This window comes from Pteronotus mesoamericanus, unplaced genomic scaffold, assembly GCF_021234165.1.
Source record: "Pteronotus mesoamericanus isolate MK-2021 breed Mesoamerican mustached bat unplaced genomic scaffold, CSHL_Meso_final scaffold_232, whole genome shotgun sequence".
NCBI lineage: Eukaryota > Metazoa > Chordata > Mammalia > Chiroptera > Mormoopidae > Pteronotus > Pteronotus mesoamericanus.
In genome coordinates this window covers 9,902,420-9,925,212 of record NW_026555311.1, presented here as the reverse complement: position 1 = coordinate 9,925,212, position 22,793 = coordinate 9,902,420, and positions in this window count along the sequence as shown.

Here is a 22,793-nt window from a genome sequence, read left to right as displayed (position 1 = left end):
GGTATTTGAAGAATTAAAATGAGAGTTATAAATATAGCCCATACCTGAGTATACATTTTTGAATAGCACTGTTGAAAAATGGCTAAAAGCAAGTAATCAAGAAAGGCTTAGAAGGTAGTGAAAACCTAAAAAAGAAAAAAAAAGTCAGTGAATGAAAGATGGATATTAAAAAGATTTAAATCTTATACCTACTACTAAGTTAAAACCAAAAGCATACATGTTATTTTACATTATAGATTATAGAATGCCTCAGAAAATGTGGGATTGAAATTTTCTCTCTTTTTAAAAGATTTTATTTATTTATATCTAGAGAGAGGGGAAAGGAGGAATAAAGAGAAGGAGAGAAACATTGACTGGTTGCCTCTTGCGAGGGCGCCCAACCAGGGACCTGGCCTGCAATCCGTGCGTGTGCACTGACTGGGAATCCACCTGGCAAACTTTGGGTCCACAGGGTGATGCCCCACTCACTGAGCCACCACAGTCAGGGCAGGATTGAATTTTTCAATAATTTATGATCATATACTCCATGACTTTTATATAATATTTGTAAAATATACTGGATTCCAGATAATACCTTCTGGTCCGCAGAAGAACGTGCATTATACAGCACCAGGAACACACATTAGTTTTCAATTGTGATGCAGATCCTGATGCAAAAACTGACCCAGGTTGTGAGACTGATTTGGAAGGTAGGTGAATCATTATATAAATGGTTGTAAACCAGTGGAAGAAGCAGGCAAGTGGTAGAAGGCAGAGAGTGCCGTGAAGGAGATATAGTGAAACCACGAGGGGTATATTAGAGAAAGCATATTCAGAGTTGCTTATTGTAATTTTATGTGTGGTTGATAGAGTGATAATTTATTCTTATAAGACAAACTAAAGCGATGATGCGGCAATTTTTACTTTCACTGAAAGGGCATGTTGAAAGGAAGTATTTAAATATGTCTTGCAAACCAACTTTCACTCAAGCACAGTGCCGCATGTAGGCAATACAAGGTTTAAAAAGTATAGTGTTTATCCTCCTGGAACTCCTGGGCTATCTTAGTTAGTTCAGGCTGCCATAACACAATACCAGACTTGGGGGAAGGGGCTTAAATAACATTTATTTATTTATCACAATTCTGGAAGCTGAGAAGTCTTAAGGTCAAGGTGACAGCCTGAAGAGGACTTTCTTCTTGGCTCGCAGAGGGCCACTTTCTGGCTGTGTCCTTAAGTGGAGAGACAGAGAGCAAGCCCTGTGGTTCTCTTATAAAGACTCATCCCATCAGTCTAGGGCCTCACTCTCATAACCTCATCTAATCCAATTATGGTCCAAAGGCTCCATCTCCAAATACCATCACATTGGAGGGTAGGACTTCAATGTATGAATTGAGGGGGGAGGGAAATCAGTCCATAGCATGGGTTAAAAAAGATAAAGATAGCGATCTCACAGATTGGTGAGTAATCACAAAGTTTACAAACTAGAAAAACCTCCCAGGTCATGAAATAAAAATAGTACAAAAATCTCAGTAGCTCTAATGATCCCCTTCAAAGGAAAAAGGACACATGGACATGGACAACAGTGCAGTGATTGCTGTGGAGGGGGTAAAGGGGGTTAACCACCCATTGGTTGACAGTTGGGAGGGGGGAGGGGGAGAGTGGGTGAAGAAGTGAGGGGATTAAGGAGTTCAAATAGGTAGTTACAGGATAGCCATGGGGATGTGAAGTACAGTGTAGGAAATGGAGTAGCCAAAGAACTTATACAGATGGACATGACCTGTGGACATGAACAATGGTGGGGGGATTGCCTGAGGGAGTAGGGCATGTTGGGTGGAGGGAGGTAAAGAGGGAAAATCAAGACAGCTGTAATAGAATAATCAATACAATGTAATTTTTTAAAACAAAAGAAAATTTATTACAATAAAAATAATTTTTCACAAAAAAATAAACAAAAGCAGCTATTATGCTAGTGTCTAACCACATTAATTAGTTATTTTTTCTCCTTACAAACTTACTCAAATTCTAAGGTGTAGATTCAAAATTTATAGAGTTAACATTAAAGCTCTTAAGAGATTAAGACTAGAAGGCAAGGGGAGTATGGGCCTAAAGAAATGTCTTCAGCCTTGGCTAGTGTGGCTCAGTGGATTAAGCACCAGCCTGCAAACCAAAGGATCGCCAGTTTGATTCCCAGTCAGGGCATATGCCTGGGTTGTGGGCCAGCTGCCCGGTAGGGGGCAGGCGAGAGGCAACTGCACATTGATGTTTCCCTCTTTCTCCCTTCCCCTCTGTCTAAAAATAAGTGAAATCTTAAAAATTAAATTGTTGTTTAAAAAAAAGAAATGGCTTCATTTACCATTTCTCACAGCTGTGGTGTATTACAGTGGAAGGATACAAAGCAAACTCAATGAAGGGAAAAGGTGCACAGAGGGAAGTCTCTAGGAAACCAGGTGCAAATTTCTGAATCTTCTGCCACTGGAGTCACTCAGGATGCATTTGATTCCTCCAAGAGGTGTGTATGAAATGTGGTCTACCAGGAAAGCTTACCCAAGCCCAGAAGCCCAAGGCTTTTTTGGAGGCCAGTCACCTAGGTGCTTTCTGCCAAACATGTACCAAAATTCCAGACCCCTGGAAGGGAAGCATAAGCCACATGTTTGTACAGAGTTTAGCACAGGGAGTCATTCTTTTCATTTAGGGAATGGTACATGTAATCAGTTTTGCCTATTTAAAAAATTTATATAACGCAATTATATAATACATATTTTGTGCCTGGCTTTTCTTTATTAACAATAGACATATTTACCTACATGGCTGGCATAGGAATATTTCATTTATTTTCATAGCTCTAAGGTAGTTCATTGGGTAAAACAGCACCCTTTAACCCAATTTTACTTTTGGTGGTCATTCATTTTTTCCCACATCCTGACTATAACACATAGTTTAATTTATGAACTTTTGTATATATGTATTGGGATGCAGATTTTCTAATAGGTATGCACCTAGAAATAGAATTGCTGATTCAGACTATATGTGAGTATTCAGATTTGTAGATACCATCACACAGTTTTTGCAGTGGTGTTACAATTTAACCCCCCACCAACAGGTTGGAGAGTTCCAACTGTGCTACATCTTTGTCAGTATACGGTACAGTTAGTCTAACTTATTTTAGCCATTCTGGTATGTGTGTAATCATTTAACTGTGAATTTAATTTGCATTTCCCTGAATACTGTAAATTTTTTGTATTTGAATATCTGGGGATTTTTAAAATTGATTTTTAGTAGTTCTTTATATATTCTGCATATACATAATATGACAGTTATATATGTTGCAAATATATTCTCCCACCCTGTGACTTGTGTTTTACTCCCTTAACAGTAACTTTTAATTAACAGAATACCTTAATTTTAATATATCTAAATTATCAACTTTCTCCTTTATTGTTAGAAATAATTTGTTTTCTGTTTTAGAAATATTCATCTACACCAAAGTCATAAATATGTTTCATATATTAGTTTCTAATAGCTTTATACTTTACATTTTATATAAAAATATAATTTAATAATAAAAATGTATAATTATAATAATATAATCCACCTGAAATAAAAGGTTCATGGTGTTAGAAAGGGTTAAAATTTATCATTTTCCCAAAGGGAATTCCAAATTAACAAGCATTATTTAAATAGACAATCTTGAAAGAAGACAATTGTGGAAAGAAGGGGAAGGGACTAGAGAAAGAACATGTATGAATGACCCATGGACGTGGACAACAGAGTGGGAACTGACTGTGAGAGCCAGGGGTGGGGGTGGGATGGGTGGAGGGGGGTAAAGGGGGAAAAATTGAGACAACTGTAATAGAATAGACATGATTTATAAATCAAAAAAATAAAATAAAATGTAAAAAAAATTAAAAAATAGACAATCTTTTTCCTACTGCTCTAAAGCACTGTCTTGTTATGAATCAAGTGGCTTTATATGTTTTGGTTTATTTCTGGACTCCCTGGTCTGTGTCACTGACCTATTTATCTATATTTCCACCCATACCTTACAATGTCTTAATTACTATAGCTTAATAACAATTCTTACAATATTATAGTGTAAGTTTTAAAATTTGCCGTACTTCAATTTGTCTTGACTATTTTGGCTGTTTGCACTTCCATATATGTTTTAGAATCTTATGAATTTCTATAAAATAAACTTATGGAATTTTCATTGCTATTACATTGAATCTATGAATCAATTTGGAGAAAGTTGATGTTTTAAATTTATGAATATAATATCCCCTTCTCATATTAAAGCTTTCTTTAATCTCTCAAGAATATTCTATATTTTTCTGTGCAACATTTCCGTACAAGTTTTGAGAAATTTAGTATTATGCAGTCAATGGTTTTTGATGCTATTACAAATAATAACAATTTTATAAAAGTGTTTATGGTTAGAATATAGAAATACAAATGATTTCATTACTGAATTTATAACCAAAGTCTACCTTAAATTTAGGCACTAGTTCCAACAATTTCTTCAGTGATTTTTTGAGATTCTCTACATGCATAATACATAATCTGGAAAAGACATACTTGTTTCTTCATTTTTGAATTGTTATATCATTGTCTTTCATGATATGTTGTGCTAACCACAATCTTGAGTACAAATTTGAATAGAAGTTGTAATAATGACAATATTTATTCTGTTCTTGATTTCATGAGGAAATTTTACTATAAGCACCTTTATAGGTACCTTTAATATAAAAAATCTTCTATTTTTAGTTTACTAATAGTTGATAGCTTTTTTTTCATTTTTATGAAGTATATATTTTATTTAACATTATAATAAGCCATATTTACATATTACATAAATGCATGAAGTCTTAATATAAAAAAGAGGGAACAATCATACTCTAAAACAATTATACTCCATATGGAGTCATTTTACTTATGGAAGACTTCTGGTTTACAAAAATTTATAATTTATATAAAATAGTCTTCCAAACTAGTGTTTTATAATAATCCACACAATTCTGTGACTTTACAAATAGGTGCACTTTAAAACTTGAAAAAAAATTACAGTATTTATGAGATGATCATATGATTTTTTCTCCTTTATTCTGTTAATATGATGCATGATATTGGTTAGTAATTATCTACGTAATTTTGCATTCATAGGATAAATCCAGCTTGATTATCATTTTTTCCTATACATCACTGGATTTTTTTAAGGACTTAGAAATTGATGTATCTTTCTCCATTCTTGCAAAAATGTTGACTTTATAAGACAAATTGGAAATTGCTCTCTCTGCTGTTTTTTTCTGGAATAGTTAGTTTATATACAATTATTATGTTACTACTTCTTAATAATTTGCAGAATTCACTACTGAACTAAATATGGTCTATAGCTTTTCTTGGAATAAGGCCCTTATTTATAGATCCAACTAATTTAATAGCTATAGGAGCACAGCTTTCATTTTTTTTCACTTTTCTTGTGTCAGCTTTGGAATTTTGTAAGGGTTTTGGTTTTTTTTTTAAGGGGGAGACTTTGTTAATTTCATCTAAATTTTCTATTTCTTTGGAATATGGGTGTTTCTCCAGTTGTTATTATCATTTTAGTATCTGTATTTAGTGAACTAGTGGCATTTTCTCTTTTTATTTCTGACTGGACTAACTTGTTCTCCCCACAGAGTCTTGATCAGGCTAAACAAGTTTATCAGTTTTATTGATATTTTTGTAGACCCAGTTTGGACATTCTTCATCTTCTCTGCATTGTTTTTCTTCCAGTTTATTAATTTTAACTATTGCTGTTATTATTCTTCCTTTCTATTACCTTTGTGTTTAATCTGCTGCTGTTTGCTAACATCTTGAGATGAACGATTTTAGAATATTGATAATAGTCTTTTTAATGGTATAATAATTTCATTGTTATAGGAAAATATATGCACTATATTTCCACTAAGTATGTTTTTAGCTACTTTCCTACTATTTTTGCTAGGCCATATTTTTATTATCAATCATCTCAAACTATTCTCTAATTTACATTTTGATTTCTTTTTTGATCCATGGTAATGTGGCAATTGGTTGTTTAATTTAAAAACATTTGATGATACTCTTGTTATCTGTTTCTTTGTGTTTTTTAAATTAATTCTATTGTACTATGGAAAGAACACATCCTGTAGATTTCGATTAGATGCACAAAATTTTATAACTATCTCCTCTGAGTTTTTTCTTCTTTGTTATTATGAAATATCCCTTTTTAGCTCAAGCAATACTTTTTACCTTAAGGTCTATTTTATCTTATATTCTTCTGGTTTTTATTTGCAAGATATGTTTTTTTCCTTTCAATCTTTCTGTTTAAATTAACATAACATACACTATATTTACATTTATATTGACATTTATATTTTATCTATTTATCTATAGCACTAAGTGCCTTATGTTTTTTCTTTTCCCGAAATCCCGTTTGGAAATCTTTCTTTTAAAGCAAGTGTTGGAAAACATTTTCTGTAAAAGGTTAGAGAGTAAAGATTTTAGACTTCGTGGTCCACGCGCAGTGTATGTCACAATTACTCAGTTCTGCTATTGCAGTGTAAAAGCAGCCGCAGACAATATATAAATGAATGAATGTGAATGTCTTCTAATAAAACCTCATACATTTAAAAAGAGGCAGCAAGCCAGTTTCAGTCTGCAGAGTCTGGTATTCCAACTGTTTTTAAAAAGCATTAATTAAACTTTTATTTTTGTTTTATCTAATATGTTGGAAGTTAAGCCTGACATTTTATTTGTTTTCTTTTTGTTCTACTTGCTATTCATTCCTTTTTTCCTTCTTTTTTTGTTATTTGATAGTTAAGAATTTTTAATCACTCAGTTTTTACATTATACATTCTTTTACTATACTTTAAATGTTTTTCCTGGAAATTATAATATGAATCTTTGAGACTTTTAGGCTCTTATATTAATTAGTCCTTGTTACTTCCTAGACAATCTTAGAACTTTCTTACTCTATCTCTTGCCTCTTCTTTAGTTTATTGTCACATATAGTGGTGAGAAAAAGTATGTTTACATTTTTATGTGAAACAGTTTATTCTTGCATTAACATTTATTAATTATTGTATTATGTATTTGCATTACAATTATAAACCTACTGTTGCCCACCCCTGTATTAATTCTATATATTTTTCTCCAAAATACATTGTTATGTTTATACATCCGCAATTTAAATTGAATCACATTATTTCACTCCATATCTCTTCCTTACAATCCTTATAAAATTCCATGCTTCCATACTGGAAAACTTTATTTTGCTCCAATAACTTTTTTTAGTTTTCTGTGTATATTGGCAGGAATGAGGACATGGTAAGTAGCATCTGATACTGATACATTGGCTCTGTTTTTTTAATCTAAAATCATGAAAACTTCCTCAGTTAATTACCCTTATCTTTAAAATAATTATTTTTCAATTTCTAGCTAACATTTGATGGCTTCAAATGGATTTCATTTTTAAAATGTTGCTACAATTTTATAGTTTTTTATGGGGGCTGCTGGGAGTGTTGATTTAGAGCAAGCTAATAGCCGAACAAAATTCCTCTATATATGTCCATATAATCTCCTTTTTCTTGCTAAACCCAGATGGGGAAAAGGAGATTCACAGCAACATCTTCTCTCCCATGTTCTGAAAACACTGACATTAATGAAACACAATGTACAGTTCATGTTATTTTTTGTTCATTTTTTTGATATCAGCAGGACACTGGAATCCTATTTATGTTTAAGTCTTGTAGTTTTTATGCACGCTCTCCTAATGTGCTATTACACTCTTTTAGATTCATATGTATTAATGTTCCCTTCCCACAGTCACACCCATTCAAAGGAGCAGGCACCTTACGATATACCTTCTTAATGGGTTATTGAATTGCTTATTTGGCCACTTAGTCATAACATCAAATGCCTGTAAATTCACTTTGCTATGAGACCCAATTACTTCAACTATAATTAATCAGAATATATCCACATATTCTACCAAGAAGTCTTTCAACTATAAGACATTGAGAAATAACTCTTTTCCATATCTCATATTTTCCATGAAGTGCCTTGAATTTTTTTATCAAATAACGACAGTTGTAACCAAGATACTTGTTTCCTAGCTATGTTATTTATCTTCTTTTACTCTTTAATTGCACAAGTTAACTGGCATGAAAATTTATTTTGTATAAAGTAGAAGTTTCTGTATAATTCTCTTATCACTTAATACTATCTTAAAGTCATCTATGATCAACTTTATCCAAAATTTTAAATAAAATTAAAAGTCAATGATGTAGGACAGTACACAAATGTTATCATCTTTCACACAAATATCCCAAGGTCCTGCACCATGTTTACATAGGAAATGTGTAAACAGAGGCACAGGCAAGGTGATTCAACTTGCTTAGGGCCATATAGGGCAGGCTATGTAATATAGTTAATGCTAGATCAATCAGTTCATATGTTAGTCAATTTGTACTGTAGGCTGGGGTGGTGACCCTTAGGCAGGAGAGTGCATCAAATTATCTTATGATGTTTTTAAACAAATGCATTCAGTGCCCTAACCCCACAGGTACTGTAATTTGGTACATGTGGATTATTAAAGAGCTGTGCAAATGATTGGTACGCACAGGTACTTAAGAAATGCTGCTTTAGTCACTGGAAGATAAAGAAGAAATGGGACCTGACCCAGTAAAGTTGAAAAACACACTCGAAATTATAAAATATCATGCAATTAAAGACTGAATTGTCTGGCACATTGTGAGAACAGTTTCATTCGGAAGATTAGAATTGATCTGTACCTTCAAGAATAGGTTGGATATGCAGAACTGGTAGGAATACCGGCAACAGGGAAGATTTTAGATTATGAGCAACAACCGAGAGGCAGAAATAATCCTTGTTAGGTAATTAGTGCAAAGAACAACGTAGTTACCTCAAAGTAGAAACTGTTTTTATCTTCTTCACTGCTTCCTACACAAAATTATCACCTACTGAACAAATATGTGAAAAAATGAATGAACCAGCAATCTATCTATAATGAGTGGCATGTTCTCATGATGGAATAGTGCAAAATAGGTATGCATATTTAGAACAAGATCCAATTACGGATGACCTTGAAAGCCAGCAAAGGAGTTAAAACAGGGGCCAATAAATAAAAAAGAATATGTAAGCTGGATATGAGGGGATCGCAAACATGCACTAGCAGGGCTCCACACTGGAAGAGAAGCCAGTTGAAAATGTGCTGATGTAACACAGGTGTGCGACAACCAGGTTGCACTATTTTCATAAAATAAAAATAAAGCATACCTACCAAATAAAGAGTTCATAAATAGTGATAAATTCTTCAAAGCAGATTTGAAATGTTATATAATTATAGTATCATTTGATTGTTGAGTTTAATACCACAAGTTGTCTAATTTGATGATTTGTTGGCCTTAAAATTGTACTTGTTCTTTGAGTCACTCCTCTCCTACCCTTTCTCCTTTCTCCATCATTTCATACCGAGCCCCTTTTTTGAGGGGAGCTTTCCCCCCTTACATATATTTAGCTAAATAAACATTAACTACCAAAAATTTCTGGTTGCTGAAATTTTTATTATAATTGGCATTGCGTTTTAATTTTTAAAACAATTTAGAATTTGATATTTTAGAATTGACTTACCCTGGCTATAGTGAGAGTGGAAGTGTAAAAATGAAACATCAAAGTATTGCTTAAAAAAAAAACACAGAGATGTTAACTGTTCTTAGATATTTGTACAAGTATATAATGCCCATAGTTAAGGTAAGTTAGCCAGAAATTTATGGTCTGTTATCAAAAACATATTTTTAACCTGAACAACGTTTCATAATTTTTGTGTTCAAATGTATTTTATAGACTGTTTATTTCTTCACCCATGTTTGATTAGCTTTTCATAAAAACTAATGACAATATGACTTAATGTGTATATTTGCAGAAATACAGGCATTTCATAAACTGAAGATATGTGAAATAATGACCATACAGGTATATTATACAATATTTACAGTATATAGAACAAAAGCTATGAGTCAAGTTTAAAAAACATCATCAGCAGAACTTTAATTGATGAGACTGTAAAAGAATGAAAAAAAAATCTAAGTTACAGAGTATCCTCAGCCCCACAATTACCTGATGCATGACTGAGGAAATTCTAAGTCAAGGGAAAAAAAACCATAAGTCCATCTCCATAGATAATTAGATACTCAAAGGAGTCACATTTATTCTTTAGGGCCAATAGGGGAATGATGCAACTAATTCAAGGAATTACTGTCCATCCTAATGGACTAAATGGGTACAGGGAGGATATATTGCCTCCGTTTCATATTACCAGGAAGTTCCAGCTACAGTGAAAATCTATTCAAGAAGAGAACAGAAAACTTGTATTATGGTTTAGGTAGGCTGAAAGCAACAAGAGGAAGAAAAATTTTTTCTGCAGAAGGCAAAAAATATAATGTCAAATGCGTAATTACTACTGGATTTTAATGGGCTAAAATGACCGTAGGAAGGAGAAATTAAGAGTTTCCAATGGACTAAATACTACCTAGCCCTAAAAAGCTGAACTGCGTCAGTGTGTTCTCTGGTTATGCTCTGCACCATCACCACTACTCCTTGCACTTGTTTTGACACCGTCCATGATTTAAGTAGTTAACCTTGAAAATCCATGGTTATTTGAAAACTAAGTTTTCTCTTACTAATGCCGATTTACCGAGTCTTAGATGAGATAGGAAAAAATGGTTTGGCGTTTGAAAGCTACATTAGCTTGAACGTTTATATGTTTGTGTTCAAGTATAGGCATCTATCAAGGATTCAAACCAAAGTGGAAGGAGAGTATTTAAATCATGTATGGATCTTAGAGACAGAGAGAGACATCTACTGGTCCATTTATTACCAATCCCGAGCACCTCCCCCTCCACAGTAATTAAAGTAACGGTTTTCTCTCTTTACAGCTGACAGCCAAGAGCATAATTAGAGTCTAATAAAACACGGAAAAGTCACAAATGCAAAGTGGAATAAACAGTAAACAGTGAGGGAAGAGAGGATCCAGGAGTGTGATGGCTGGGTAATGCCTTAGATAAACTGTGTGCACATTGACACTGTCACGCTCTCGGCAGCCCCAAGTGTGCTGGGAGCCCGGTGCAGACAGACAGCTCGAATTAATCCCAAGAGGAGCGCATGACAGGCGAGTGAAGCAGACAATTAGAATGAAGGAGGAAATTGGAAATGGCAAAGGTGTGAACATATGTCAAATTACAACTAAATGATAAATTACAATTCTGTCATTGGAATAAGCGATAATTAAGAAAGATTTCAGCTGTCCCTCTTGAAAAAAATAAGAGAGAATCACATTTTTCCCCCAGTTTAGATTTGTTTGCTGAATTGTTTCCATCCATCTCACACATGGGGCTGGATCTTCCTGACTCTTGGGCTGCATTATTTGTGTACATTAAGGATAATTCTTTTCTTTCCTCTTCCCCATTTTCCAGACTGGCAGAATGATAGTGTCAAAATGAACAGGAAGCTGATAGTATCTGATATAAAAACCTGCGCTGAGGTTTAAAAAAAATGAGGGTTGCTGCTGAAGCTGCTGCTGCACTCTAATTATTTTAAACAAGCACTGCACAGTCCAGCTGACAATTAGGAAAGTCTGCTTTATGGCTTAGGGGATTCATAGGAAACCTCATAATCTCTGTGTACACATCCCTTTCGTTTAGACAGTAATGAATGTGGGTGGGGTTCTTGGCAGTTTTTGGCCACCTAACCACAATTTAAAACAGCTGTGTAATTATCATGAGTTTTTTTAGTCCAACATCTAATTCCAATTTAGAGTTTGTAGCACCTGAAGTTGGTTACAATCTCTAGGACCAAGGAAGGGAAATGACAAGCAAAAATGTGGTGCCGGTACTGGCAAAAGCAGCCCCAGAGAGCGTTTATTGTCCCATGGGGCCACTGTGTTCCAGGACACAGATGAGGAAGGAATCTCACAAAGGCAAATCTCATGTGTAAACACGGGGGGCTGTGTGCAGGGAGTTGTTCCTCAGTAGAGTCAAGACAGCATAGTCTCGTCTTCAACTCCTTGAAAAGGCAGACATGTCTCTGACTTACAGAGCCCTTGCAAACTCTATAGAAAAAGGGAAAAATTACATGACAATGGAAAGGGCTATCTGGGTCCTGGTGCCAAGGTGGCAGTCCTTGAAAATGTAGCATCTTTCAAAACAGAATTGTATTCGATGATATTTTCTACCTATTGTTTGGTGAAGGTGATTGCTTTAGAAATGATGCAACAGTCATAATAGCAATAAAAGTAATTAACATGAAGATTTGGACTGAAATGAAATGTCTTAGCATGGTAAGCAAAACATCACCACATTATTCTAATATGTAGCAGATAAGCTAACTCTAAATTTTCTCTGCATTGTACATGCCTTTGCAAGTGCTTACAACATTAAATAGCTATAGTCCTACATTTATAGGATGACTAAATACGATTATTTAGTGTCTAAAAGAAGAGATTGAAATAGCAAAAGTTCCTCTTAGAACATATGCAAATATTTAAATCATTCCTTTCTCACCCTCCCTACAGTGCAAAAAGAGACAAATATCCAAAAAGCTAAATAAAATTCTTTAACTAAGAGGTCAGAATCTCTGGTGATCTCCCGGGCTAAATCAATTTCTAGCATCTGTGGTCAGATATTGTAGTTCAAGGCCTTGAAAGCTTAATTGGGGAAGGATGTTAAAAGTTAAAGGAACAGAGTGATGTTAATTACATGGGGTTTGTCTTGTAGAAAAATCTGCTCCTCACAATGCCATCCTCGCTCTTTCTTAGATAAGAGTATGTTTCTCCACCACATTTCTATATTTTCAAAAGGTTTATTCTAAAAACAGTTTTTATAATCATCTACAGGCTTTTCAAGTAATAAAGCCTAAAGTGTTCGTTTATTATATTCTCAGCACAGTTTAGGGTAAGAAGCCTCTGACATTGTATGCCAGAACTTCAGAAGAGTCCACACATGGAACAAATGAAGAGATGGGCTTCAATTTTTCCTCTCTTATAAAGGTTAAAGGAAAGGGGGATTAAAATTATTGCTCAAATACTGTTTTTCTCCCAGAAATAGAAGTTCTCTTAAGAAACATGAATATAGAAGAGTAGACTGAAAAAATATTGGACTTCAGTCAGGGGGAAATATTCATAAAATATAACCTGACAAAAATGTAATTATTCATTAAATTAAATATAACATATTGTCTATTTAAGGAAAATTGACTGGAGAATGATGTCAGTCTTCATATTATTTTCTTTGTAAATACAGGATAAATAAAATCTGAACATTTGAAATTATTTCCCAAATATGTAACATTCCACATTCAATTTATTTTCAAGATACTCTTACAGGATTATGTGCGTATTAAAGCTAACGACATTACATTACTTTTCTCAAAGTTAATGGTAGATCATAAAGTCATTCCATGAAAAAATGTAGTATATAAAGTTGGTTTCTGAAAATTATGTTCTTTTCGTTAGAGGTTAAATTTTCATATTTGCCACATTTGTTAACTTTCCAAAGAGAAGCCTTTGTTTTAATAAATATAAGGGTCTATCAATATTATTTTGTTTGCAAAGAATACTGTTATTTTAGAGAGAACTTTTTCAAACAATTCTCAATCTATACATAAGATCTCAGTAGGCACAGAAATCTGCATTTTGGACAAGCGTTCCACATGGATTCCATGCAGACTTACACTCTTCACATAAAGTTTCCGCTTTGCTTAGGACTGGAAAGTCATCAGTACTAGAGTGAATACTAGAATGAGATAGCTGGGAAAAGACCTGACTTCTGACATCCTCTCAAGTTTCTTGTCTATGAAATTATACTTTTGAGTAGATTACTGATATATAAATTAATGTGACCAAACCATGTTTCTAATTTCTATGTTCAATTCTGTGCTTAAAATGAGAAAAAAATTAATAATTATCATTAATCACATTATTTTCACTGCATTTGAATGGCAGGTCTTTACCAATTGAGAAACATATAAGCAGAGTCCTAAGTACAGCAGCAATTGTTTTTAGTCTATATGGAATACTGAAGAATAGTAAAATATGGAACTATGTAGAAACACTTTATTAAGGATTAGGTCAAAAGTGTCTAAAATTCATAATGTATCCATTTAAATACATGGTTTTCCTAAAATATTGAACTCTTAAATTTTATATTTGCCTTGTACAAATTTTGGTACTGTTGAATTTTTAATTCATTTTACAACCAGGTAATGATATTTCAGATATAAATGTACCTTGAATGCATTCTAAATGTCATGATAAAATATCATTCTGTAGCCAATAGCCAATAAACATGGTAAAATATTCTAGAAATCTAATCTCAGGATATCTGACTGTAGTCTTATTCAAAAATTTAAGAGTGTGTGAAATAATAGAAAATATATATATTTATATTTATATGTATATCTGCCCCTGGTTCCTGGTACAGAGCTCCTAAAACCCTTGCACTTTTCTAGTGATAAGAGCACTAGGAGCATCTTTTGTTCTAATATCTGGTGTTTGACCGCAGTTTCTGGCACAAAGTTTCTAAATCCCTTGGAATTTCCAGGGTGATAACAATGTCTTTTGTTCTAATGAGTTGACTCTTTGTGGGTGGGCTCCTGGATGGGGCCTGGTGAATGGAAAGGCCATACCACTAATAGAAGCTTGGGATTTTTGAGTCTCATCCCCATTCTCCAGAGAGGGAAGAAGGGTTTGAAATGGAGAAATGACCGATCCTGCCTATGTAATGAAGTTCCATAAAAATCCCAAAAGCACAGTGTTCATAGAACTTTCGTGTTGGTAAACATATGAAAGTGCTGGGAGGTTGATGTGCCTGGAAAGGGTGTGGTTGCCCTTGAGTTCTTTCCACATACCTTGCCCTATGCATCTCTTCCAACTGGATGTTCAACTATATATTCTATCATCTCTTCCCTAATAAACTTGTAAATAGTAAGTAAACTCTTTATCTCAGTTCTATGAGCCACTCTAGCAAATTAATTGGCCCCAAGGAGGTGGTTAATAGAACATGCAATCTACAGCTAGTCAAACAGAGGTATAGGTAACAACCTGGACTCACATTTGATGTTGGGTGTTGGGGGTAGTCTTGTGAAAACTGATTACTGAATTGAGTGAGTTAAATTGTAGGACCACCAGCTGGTGTCACAGAATTGCTTGGTGTGGGAAGAACACACATCTGCTGTCAGAAATGGGGTGAGTGCGGTAGCAGTGTGAGAATAAAGAACAAACACAGGTTTTCTAAACAGAGTGCTTTAGCAAAAAGTTGATGAATTTCACATTTAAGTCTTCGCAAAATAACTGGTACTGGAATTTTCCTTTCTCCAAAAGAAAAAACATCTATAAACCAGGAAAAATATATACAGCAGCAATATGCAGGCATTAAACAATAGGCAATGAAAGACATGAACGTTGAGATAGTTATTGCAATCACCATGGCTTCTCTCTAGGTTATGTTGTAGCTTCTGTACACAGGGATGTTGAATCAAAACTGAGTAACAATTTAGATTAGCTACAGATTGAAAGATGACAGTTCAAGTCAGCAACAGTGGCTGGAATTTCAGAGCAGAGTACTAGATAAGAAGGAGCAACATAGAATTAGAGAATAGAAGTCTTCATAGAGATTCAGAACATGGGCTTTGGCTAAAGGCTGGACTGCATATGCACGGAATAAGTCTCTATAATGCCCGGAGATGATCACTTGATATAAGGCAGACTGTTGAATAGTGACACCAAAAGTGATAACCAGCCTAAGAGAACTTACTAAGCTACTTCACTATTCAGCAGAAATATGGAAAGCCCATACACTAGGGGCAAGAAAAACATCTGGAACTAAGTTCCAAACAGATACAGAGCCATTAAAATAAATAATAAACAATGAGTGACAGAACAAAAAGATTTGCAAGTAACTAACTGCCCAACATAATAAAAAATAAACACTATTTACAGTTAGGGTGAGCAAACCACTCCCCGCAGGCATACTACCTGTTTTTGTAAATAAAGTTTATTGGAACACAGCCATGTTCATTTGTTTGATTATCTCGTGTTGTTTCTTTCACAGTACAAGAGTTGATGGTTATGGCAAATATCGTCTAGCCCATAGCCTAAACTCTTAGTATCTAGTCCTCTAAGAAAACATCTGCCAACCACAGACATAGACTAATTATAGACAGTATATTACCATAATGTCTAAGATGAAGTAAAAAATTCCTAGAGATACAAATATGCATGAATGCGATTGAAACTCAACAAAGCAGTCAATAGAGAAAGACCCTGAGATGACCAAGAGACTGGATTAGTCATTAAAAACTTTTGAAGTAGTTATTATACATATGTACAGAAGCTTGTAGGAAAAGACCATCATAATGACTCTCAGTAGATAAAGGGAAACTATAAAAAAGAGACAACTGAAAATTCTCATATCAGAAAGTACAATATCTGAAGTAACATATCCACCAGGTAGGTTTAACAGAAGACAGAAGCCTAAGGGAGACAGAATTACTAAGCTTAAAGCCAGATGAGTAAAATTTAAGCAATATGAAAAAGAGAGAAAACAGATTGAAAAATAAAATTAAGAAAACTTCAAGGACCCATGGCATAATATCAAGTACTCTAACACAGGTATAATTCAAATCCCAGAGGGAGATGAGACAATAGAGCAGAAAATAATGGTTGTGAATTCCCCAGATCTGTGGGTAGAGAAAAGAAAACATCAATTTGCAGATCCAAGAACCTCTGCAAAACCTAGGCAAGATAAATACTTAACCAGCCACATCCAGGTAAATTATAGTAAAACTGATGGCTGAAAATAAAAAGAAAAAATCATATTCCACTCATGGGAAAAAGAGACATCTTTCATAAAAGATAAAAATAATACAAATAATAGCAGGGTTTTTAGTAGAGACAATAGAAACTACAAGACAATGACAAAAGAGCTTTAAAGCACTGGAATGAAAATATAATTTTGAGTCCATCACTTTATATTCAGCAAAGAATTCTTCAAAAAATAAGGTTAAGTTTTTACATAAACAAAATCTGACAGCACCAGTGCTCTACTGTTAGAAATAAAAATGAAAATATTCAGGTTAAAGATAAACCATAATACATACAATTTGAACCTACAGGAAGAAATAAAAACAATGGGAATGGTAAATATGTGGGGAATATAAAATATTATCATTTTACACTTAATTCCATTAAAAGACAACTGATTATTTAAAGTAAAAAATAGACATGTGATAGTCAAAGGGTGAAGGATAAATAAATTATAATTCATAATATTATTTGGTATATAGTGAAGTATAATGAAATGTTTTTACCACTATAAATATTGTAATAAGAGTTTCAATTTCTAGACAAATATAAAATGATAATACAAAGATAAAGAGCAATAGAGTAATCAAGAGAGACTCCTAAAGACATTTTATCAATCAAAAATAAAGACAAAAAGTGAAAAATTAAAAAAGAAATCAGATGGAAAACTAGAAAATAGTAAAAGGATAGACAAATACAAACAGATGAACAATTATAATAAATATAAATGAACTATATTCTACAGTTAAAATGCAAATACAGACAAAATGGATTTTTTTAAAGACATAACTGTATTTTTTAATAAATAAGGAAACAAATACAAATATACAGATAGGTTAGAAGTAAAGGAAGATGGTGTAAATAGATATACTGTGTAGTTAATAAGCATAAGAAAAGTAGGATTCTTATATTAATACAATGTAAGGACCAGAATTATTACTACAGGTGAACAGGAAACATTATATCTCAATCTGTGGAAAAGACTGTAATATTTATAACTATATATGACCTCAATAACAGTGCTTTAAAAGGCATGAAGGGTAATAATTATAGAACTAAATGGAAAAAATACACCAATATGCAAATGTAGCTGGAGTATTTAACACCCCTGTCTTTTTAATTAATAGAATAAAAAATGTACATGTTGATAATACTAAGTATTTGAACAATGCTATCAACAACATAACCTAATTGACATTATAAAACATTGCAACCAGTAACTACAGAATACACATATTTTTAAGGACACATGGAGTATTCTAAGTGATAGAGTATGTGCTGGCTCAAAAAACAAGCATCAATGAATTTTAAAACCTTGAAATATTATAGAATATGTCCTCTTTCCAAAATGGAACTAAATTATAAATAACAAAAATATATTTAGAAAACCTAAAATATTTAGAAATAAAACCACATGCTAATAAAAAAATTGGAACAAAGAAATAACCTGAAAAATACTTTTCCACAAGATCAAGAACAAGGCCAGGATTTTGTTTTTGCCATGTCCAGTTCAACATGGAGATCCTAGCAGTTCAAGGCAAGAGAAACAAAATGAGTCATAAAATTTGAAACAACAAAAAAAATAGTTAAACTCTCTTTATTCATATACAACATAATTACTGTAGAAATCATCATAAATTGTCTTTGTAGAAAGTGCAAAGAAACATACAACAATGCTACTAGAACTAGTAAGTAAATTTTTCAGGTTTTGAAATACAAGATCGATGTTTGAAAATTAATTTTTGGGGGGAAGTTAAAACTGAATTTTAATTCACCCAATAATCAAAAGATAGATTTGCAGGATCTGTATACTGAAAATATTATGAGACTTAAACTAATAAAAAGATAAATCATTATTATTGGAAAATATAATTTTACTTAGATATCAATTTTCTTTAAACCGACTTGTAGATTGAAGGCAATGTCCATCAAAATTACAAAAACTTGGATGTGTGTGCTTAAAGTGACAATGAATTTCTAAAATTCACATGGAAATGCAATTTCTAGAAAAGCCAGGTAAACCCTGAAAATAAAATAAAAGTTAGGGTACATACTCTCAACACTTTCAAGCCTTATTATAAAGCTATAGTTATCCAGCAACAGATACTGTTATGAAGATATTTAACTAGATCAACAAAATAGAATATAAAGAACAGAACTAAATTTACATGTATAAACTGGGGTTCAAAAGTTTAAGTCCCAAGGCAATTAAATGAAGAAAGGGAAGTCTTTTCAACAAATGGTGATAAAAATAGATTAACATATTAAAAATAATGAACATCAGCTCTGGCTGGTGTGGCTCAGTGGATTGAGCGCTGTCCTGTGAACCAAAGGGTCACTGGCTTGATTCCCAGTCAGGGCACAGGCCTGGGTTGCAGGCCAGGTCCCCAGGAGCGGGTGCTTGAGAGGCAACCACGTATTGACGTTTCTTTCCCTCTCTTTCTCCCTCCCTTCCCCTCTAAAAATAAATAAATAAAATCTTTAAAAAATAATGAACATCAATGCCTACCTTATCTCACATAAAAAAAATTAATTCAAAGTAACATAGACCTACATATAAAAGCTAAAACTAGTAGGAAAATATCTTTGTGATCTTTGTATAAGCAGAAATTTCTTAAATACAATAAAAATCTTACCATAAAATTAAAAAATTGAAAAGATTGACTTCATTAAAATTAAAACCTGTGCTCATAAAAAAATCACTATTACCCAAAATTAAATAACTTGCAAAATATAAAACCAACAAGAGGCTTCTGTCATGAAGATACAATGAAATGCTACAAATCAATGATAAAAAGGCAAGATACCAATTAAAAAATAGAAAACTGATCTTGAACAGACACTTCTAAAAAGAAGAAATATGAATGGTCACAGCACATAGTACAGTCAACATTATAATTATTATTAGTTAAAACCAAAATGAAATACCATTCCACACTCTTAGATTAGCAAATATGAAAATAGACTGACAAAACTAACATAGTTGGAACTCTAATTCACTGATGCTGGGAATGCAGAAACTGGTGATTTTTATACAGTTAAATCTATAAATAATACATTACGCAGAAATTCTACTCCTAAATAATTATCCCAAAGAAGTGAAAACATATATTCACAAAAAGACTTATAAAGAATGGTTAGAACAGCTTTATTCATAATATCAAGAAGCTAGAAAAAATCCAAATATCTTTCACAGGGGGATAAGAAAACAAAATGTGACATATTTATATGTCAGAATAGCACTGAGGAGTTGTAAAGTTCTGCTGATAGATACAAAACCACTTATGTATTTCAAAAAAAAAAAGAGAGAATATGTTGCACAAAAGAAGATGCCTCAAAAATGCACGCTGTTTGATAGCAATTTCTAGAAGTTCAAAAATAAGCAAAACTTATCTTTGGTAATAGAAAACACAACAGTATTTAATTCCTAGCTGAGGGTGCAGATTAAGGAGATAGGACACTGATAAACTGAATGATATAAATGTTTTCCTTGATTAGAGTGGTAGTCACACAGGTTTATGTTTGTAAATCCTTATTGAAATATGCCCATAAGACCTATGTATTACACTGTATATAGATTTACTTCAAATTGTAGGAATGCTTGGACAGAGCCACTGGTAATTGGAAAGCCTCTGCCCCATAAAGGTGATAGATAGGCAGTCTACTTTTTCCTGGAGCTTTAAATGTTTCCCTGAAAGTAATCAGGCACTTTGGACAAAGCAATTAACTTTTTCTGGTAAGTGGGGTTCTGGTCAACAAAAATACTTTTGATTTGTTCTGTTCTATCATATAGATACAGTATCATGCTTCTCCAACTCTTAACAAGACTATTACTATTGCAAGGGCAGCAGTAAAACATCATTATACATAGTAATTATCATCACACCTTAGAGTTGAAGTAGAAGTTTGTTTTAATTAATACAATTACAATTCAACTTTTAAAAAATTACAAATCAATTTAACACCCTAGCCAGTAGCACTTACTTGTTTTGATTTTCTGATGTACATATAAAGAAAACCATCATGTGATTTTTAAATAAAATATATCATGTTAGGCAATAAAAATTTACAGCATCCTATTGAAATAAATCTATAACTGGTAGGTATTTTGATTAGCATTTCCTTTTCTTTCTCTTTATTAGGACACACAGAAGATTAGTGACCATTTATTGAATTAAATTAAGTAGTAATAAGAGAAAAATAAACATAAATATGAGAGAGAGAGAGGAAGAAGGAGGGAGAGGAGGCAAGGAGATATTTACATATGATCTAAAAGTTGTCAATGCTTGGTTTTAAAATGTTTATGCTTAGATCATCTCAGTATTGTAATAAATGAAGAAATAGTTTTAGCTTGTTTGGGCAGGTCTCAGTCATTAGAGCATTAAAAATTATTGTGCCATGAATTGCTAAGAATTATTTATCAATATTGTTTTGCCAAACTGACTTAGCAATAGTTTATACATAAAGCTACTTCATGGAGATTCAAAGATTATATTCATACCAACTGACTAGAAATGAAATACTTTGTTTCTTCTACCACTGTTCACACTATTGCAGCATAAGGCAAGAAGTATGCTTGCCACTCTCTTGTGAAAACCAATCCAAGTAAAAATTCTTGTACCCAGTAACCACTCAACACAAATATTGAAAGAATATTTGTTAAAGTGTAATAAGAATCTTTAAGAAAGATAAAGATGCCTCAGATACACCTATAGCAATAAGGTATAATACTGTTTTTATGAAATAAATGTAGAGGTCTTAAAAATATGCATATTTCAAACACTCCACAAGTCAGTATTATTTTTCATTACCAAACAGAATTTAAATTGTATCTATATATCAAAGAATTATATGTGATAGAGTTCAACAATACAGCAATATTTTTCATTTTAAGGAGTTGTAAATTAAAATATTGCAATTTTTATATTTCTCTGAGCTTCTTAAAATAGAAATATACCTTCACATATTCTTCAATTAGACTTTGATTTTAGAAAAGTTTTAGGCTTATAGAAAAATTAAACAGAAAGTACACAGATTCTACATATACTCAATTTTCCTATAATTAACATGTTGCATTAGCGTGGTATATTTCTCAATATTGATGAACTCATATTGACGCATTATTATTAACTAGTGTATAGTTTACATTAGGGTTCACTTTTTGTGTTATACAGTCCTATGGATTTTTGACAAACACATAATCTCATGTATCCACTGTTGCAATATCATACAAAGTAGTTTTACTGTCCTAAATCCTTCCGTGTTCCACCTATTTATCTCTCAAGTTCACCTCCCTACCCAACTTTTAGTAACCACTAATCATTTTACTGTCTCTATTATTTTTTCCAGAATATAATGCACATGGAATCAAAGAGTATGTAGATTTTTCAGACTGGCTTCTTTCATTTAACAATATACATTTAAAGTTGCTCCATGTATTTCTGTGGCTAAGAAGTTCATTTTTTAATCACTGAATAGTATGCTATTTCATAGATGCCAAAGGCCATTTTGACAATTATGAATAAAACTACCATAAATATTGATGTTCATATTTTCCTGTGGACATGAATTTTTAATTCAATTGGGTGAATACCAAGGAGCACAGTTGCTGGATTACATAGGCTATCTTTTGCTTTGTAAAAAGCTGCCAGTCTTCCAAAGTGTCAATACCACTTTGCATTTCTACCAGCAGTGAGTAAGAGATTCTTTTTCTTTTGTTTTTACTTTTTTAATTTTTTTTACTGTTGTTTAAGTAGAGTTTTGTCCATTTTCCCCACTCTACTCCCTCCACCCTTCAAATCCCCACCTCCCACTCCCTTTCCTACTCCCTTTCGGCTTTGTCTGTGTGTCCTTTATACACGTTCCTTGATTACCCTTCCTCTTTTTCCCCCATTATCACCATCCTCCTCTCCTCTGGTTAATATCA